We start from the raw sequence: 6,000 nt of genomic DNA on the forward strand, positions 1-6,000 counted from the left end.
TGTGAAAGAGAATATATATATATATATATATATATATATATATATATATATATATATATATATATATATATAATGGAAACCCGTCCACCACTTTGTTCTTGGAGTCGATATGAGACTTTTTCATGTCACTGAATATGATATTTCTTATATTGTGTATTGTTTATACTTTTTTTCTTCCTTTTTATAAAAAATACGTTAAAGTAGGTCATACAAAATATTTAAGGTAATTCTTAAATGTTTTGTATATATAACTTATTGTAAAAAAAAAATTAATTTAAGTGGGTTAAGTGACTCACCTTGGCACACTATAGCCACGCCACTATTGAAAAGTAACCTTGAGGTAATGTCCTATAGACATACCCATCTGAAGTGTGTTAAAAATGATAAACTAATCAACCGAGTAAGTAAAATCAGCAAAACATACAGATCTAAATAATTTATGATTGGCTCAATTTAATGTCTGAAGAGTACAAAGAGAGAGTACAGATGTGTTAAGAGAATGTGCGAACCGACACTCTGACCTATGTAATTACCCTATTTATAGGGTACATCATACGTATAAAAAATAAATGACTAAACATGACATATCGAAACTACAATGCTTTGTAAATAGATAACATGTCGAAAGTACTTCTGTTTTCAACACTTACAGACACATAGTGAAAGACACAACTCTCGACTCTAACTATCTACTTTCGACCCTACAATCTCCCCCTTAGTGAGAACATTCGAAACATCAAACTATCATCTTCAGTGTTTGTACAAGCTCCATGCGAATCTGTCTTCATTATCATCATTTTTGCAATTGTTGATTCTGTTGGGTTTTAAGCATAACATTATTCTTATGGTGTACATGCAACCCTAATTTCTTTAGGTTTTTCTAACTTGAACATACAACATTGAATACCAAAGAGAATAACCCTATGACTAGCATACATATTTCGAAATTGACATATAATTAGGGTTAGATACTTTACCTCTCTTGTTATGTAGCAATAACAAGTTTAATCCTTCTTGATCTTGACTTCTGAAAGCCTGGTGCCCCAAGCGTTGCACATCTAATGGAGTCACAAACACTCAATGCAAGAAGATGACTTACGAGAGAGGTGAAATCGGCTAGGGCAACTCAAAGAAGACGTAGGGCCGAATTCCATATGCCAATGGGTTTATTTATAGTTGAGGCTATTAGGGTTTTATGGTGGAAACCCTAATTTCCTTGCTTAGGGCTTAAGCAATCCATGGAGCTCTTCTAGAAAGCCCCTTGGACGAAATCCTTATGGGCTTCCCATAGCTTTCGTCCAATCTCTTCTATTATGAGTCCATAGCCCAACCAACAACTATTAAATTATCATTCCCCTTTATTTAATCAGTCTCTTTTGATCACCAAATTAATTTCTGATCAATATTAATTAAATAATATGATTTCCAAATAATATATTAATCTTGTAATATATTAATAAAACCATTTTAAGTACCAATTTATTATTCATATAATAAATTTTACTCTCTCTCCTCTTGTCATCCTATCAAGTTGCACGAGTGAATGCAACCCAAAAGGACCATGCTCATAATCAAATTAAGTACATACCAAAACTAGTTATGGGCTTAGACACCTAATACAACAGTCTCCCACTTGGATAAGTCTAATAATTGTTAATGCCTACGACTTCAGAATCTAATTAGCAATCGTAGCTTTCAAAAGCCGTTGTTGAACTATGATCTTATCAGCAACATCCTTTAGATAAGGGATCATATATTCCTAAATTTTCAATATATCGTATAGACATAAGACATGGATTATAATCATTCTCTCTGTCTATGTGTTGTTTCCCGATTTCCGATTTATGACGACTGACAACAGTCTACAACTAAACACATCAACTTAGTCCAGGCTTGGCCAAGCGCTTTGAGGCCCACAGATATCGCTTTTATCCCACATTAGGTAAAAAGAACAGATAAATTTTGACTCATATGTTTGTACTATTTACTCATCAAATCACACACAACAATACGTTTTATAACATCAAGTTACTAATGCGTTTACGCATTATCAATGTGCAACCGACTCGCAAACAACAACTTATATCTCTCTGTTTCAAGAATATAAGATATTATCGTCTCACAATCACTCGTGATAAAATCCATGAAGTGATTCAAGTGATCGTGGGTTTAATCCAATACTCGAATCTTATTCCAAGAGCACTCATGAATACTGCAGCAAACTTGAGCTATGTCTAAACACTTAGACAATCTATAGTCGGATTCATAACAATATTACCTCATTACCTACTTCCAAATTATGATTGATTGTGGATGTTTGAATAACCTAGTTATTCAGGAAGTCAAAACATGCGAAGTGAAACACAAGAATAGTCGAATCCATTATGGCCTCAACACTTTGAGTATAAATAAAACACCTTTTATTTAATCACCATATTGATTACACATTATTCGTTGTATAATGTTTCAAGTAATCAACTTAATACTTGAATTGAAACAATAGTCATCCCATGCTCCAAGCATGCACACTATGTTTACCTATGGTCCTTACTTTGTGAAATAGATCAATTGAACACATTTCCAATTAATGCTCATTTCACAATTCCCAATCCTTATCACAAGTGTAAGAATACCGAATTCTTATCACTATTAGAATATGTTAGATTCCAACATTTTATGCAATGATCCTTTTGTAACGTCATAACACCAAGGTCACAAAGACTTTGCCAATAAGATTACAAAGCGCTCTATTGGAGATTGTTACAAGACAGCTCCACAGATATGAAGTCTCACATTCAAAGTACATTCCTTTGAACATCCTTCTTGCATAAAAGTTTCTAATCTACATAAATCCTTAATATCCAACTCCCATTATGGATACATTTCCATATTTGCCATATGACAACACATTCTAAATAGAATCCTATCTATTTATAATAATGTCAATATGGTCCATCCATTTCTATACTTTCAACTGCCCACAAGTGACCAATCCTTGGTGAACCTTAGATATAATCATCATGTTGTTTAATTAACATGATGATTATATCCTTATCAGTATAACACTTATGCTCCCACTAGCTTTGACATGTATTCAGAAATCAGCTGGACTTATTGACTTTCTTACCAAAGTTCATATTTCTGATACGTGATGCTTCAATAAGCCCATACACCTTACATTAGAAAGGTCATATGCGTGTCTAACTATTTCATAACTTACAACAATAAGTCTTAAATGTTAAACTAATTGTCAGATCTCACAATTCGAACATTGAAGAGGGATGCCATAATCATAATCGAATTTGAGAATGCAATTTACACAATCACTATCTCCTTAAAATCTTCCTAGTGAAAGCGAAAGCGTTTCCTCACAATCATTTTCATGAAATGGAGAGAAACCTTGTCACTTAGATTTTATGGTGTATGTGTTCCTATCCATGTGAATTTGTCATAACCATAATCATAAGACAATGTTTGTGACAAATTCAAACTCATATGGACTGAACTTGTTCAATCTTAATTTCTTGCCACCTGGCAGTACAAGGGCATACCATGTGTTCCAAGTTGTTTAGCAGCTCACCTATATAGTCAATGTACTTTTATTGATTAAGGTGCTTTGCCCTTATGCAGACAAATGAGAACTCATAGAACTCACACGCATAGTCAACTGTAGTGAGCAACAAAATAAGAATGTGTCGACACAATAGGTTACAAACCTCACGTTGTGTACTAGTGTAAAATAGTAGGTTTATTATTGATTAGTTCTTGAAGCTATTTAAGACCATTAAAACTCCCACTAACCTCTTGACATAAAAGATTCTCTTGTCAAGAAACATTTCTTGACAAACAAATATTCAACAGCTAGTGCGGGTTATTATCAAGATAAACACTTCACACAATTGGTCTTAGTTGATCTTTGTCTTATCCAAGACAACAAAACTTACCAATTTCAAATGTGCAGGAATAAGAAGACAATTTCTAGTCCGCATTTGATGAGTGTGTTATAAACCTTCTTTAAGATGTGTCACTCAAGTTACAAACTCTAAGATTCGATTTTGGAACAAAGTATGATTCACCTTTTTATTTAACCATTTCAACAATTTCTGATTCCTCTTCTTATCCATACTAGTGCGCTAAGGTGTCCTTAGAGGATCAATTGTGACACAGTTTCATAATTACTAAGTTAATCATAAAACATGATACTTAAGTACTCTCCCTTCTTTTCAGATTAGATAAACTTTTATCTTTCTACCTAATTTATTCTTCCTATTCGTTCTGCCATACATTGAAACTTTTCAATGATTCAGAATTGCACTTAATCTTGTAAGCATAACCATAGTTACTAAACTTTTATCAAATCAAGACGAATATTATTATCGTTCTTTGTGGTGGACTTGACCTATTGCACAACAATGCGTACTAGATCCTTTAGTCCTTCACTTGACTCACATACTTATGTGAACAAGGAATTAGTCTTAATTTCCCATATACGAAGGTTCTCATTCTTCATACAATACTAGTTGCATGATTCCAAGTTTTTGTCCAATTGAAACTTGGGTGATGAGAATCATTCCTTATTTGGTAAATTTCTGACACTATCATAAATAACATAACTAAGAATCACATCCATTTTCAATATTGCTAACAATAGAAACATACAAACATCAATTTTCACAAAAGTCAATGCAAGGATATATATAAAAATAAGACAAAAATAAAAAATTTATTTATAAAACCGCCGAAAAACTTGTCCTTACAACGCAATTACAAATGAAAACTATGTTACTAAATATTTCTAAGCAATCTATCCTAACTCTTAAACAGCATCTCAAAAATCCGATCTTTGAACCATGCGATCGCAATCCATTTCTTCATGATCAGACTCAGCTCTCTCTTCCTTTAAGCTTCCTTTCTTTTCTTTGATCCTACAAAACATCAAAATGCAATATTATCACATCATGTATTAAGAATCTACAAATAGGAACTTAATAGAGTTAAATAGTGAATTTATCTGAAGCAGAGTCATACATCTTGACTCTCCCATCTTCGCGATCCTCTAGGTAGATACGGCAGTTTCGCATCTAATGCCTCTTCTCTTGGCGGTAGAAAAAACGGACTCTTTCGGAATAGCACATGGGACAATCTCAAATTCAGCATTTCTCTTTACCATCCGGTCAAACAGTTTGACCTTGGCCAATCCCTTTCCATTGGGATGAGAAGATTTTTCTGGACTTCCAATGTCGCCATCGTCAATATCCATGGAAGTTTGGGAGGCTGGCCTACCAGTCAAAGACGATTTACCAGTGCGCCAAATCATTGTTGATTTAGCTCAATAAGCAAATAGGTAAGATCAATGAGGGTCATGTCATGGTCCATCATATAGTAATCTTTAATGAACTCACTATATGAGTCAGGAAGTGATTGAAGAACCAAGTCAACAGCCAGCTTCCTTGAGACATCGACACCCAACATTCCCAGCCTGTCAATATGTAACTTCATCTCCAAGACGTGAGTACATATAAACTTTCCAACTTCGTGATTGCTTTCCAATAGGGCTTGAGTGACCTTGAACCTTTCAAGTCTACAAACACGTGGGTTAGGGAGAATTATTGGAGGAGGCAGAGGAAGTGAAGAATGATTTCCATTTCCACAATCCAATCGTGGAACATCATCTTCATGTGGAAAGCTTTTTCCAAATGATTCGGGAAGACCATAGTTGTTAGATTTTGACATCTACAAAACGGGAGAAATTCAAGTTAGTTGATTCAATCCTTAATATAACACCCAAAAGAAATATTAAGGCTAGGACCCAACAAAATATTCTACAACTCGGAAGAGGGATGCCGTAATCTAGCTGCAAAATATTTGAAGGTAGGTAAACGACGATTTACCAATTTTGCACCACGAAAAACGAAAATGAAAATTAGGTTTTAAATGAACTGAAACTCCTATATCTTTTGAGATTCATTGAACTTTTCAATGGCATGTTTAATCTCGATT

This window comes from Lactuca sativa, chromosome 6 (assembly GCF_002870075.4).
Source record: "Lactuca sativa cultivar Salinas chromosome 6, Lsat_Salinas_v11, whole genome shotgun sequence".
Lineage (NCBI taxonomy): Eukaryota > Viridiplantae > Streptophyta > Magnoliopsida > Asterales > Asteraceae > Lactuca > Lactuca sativa.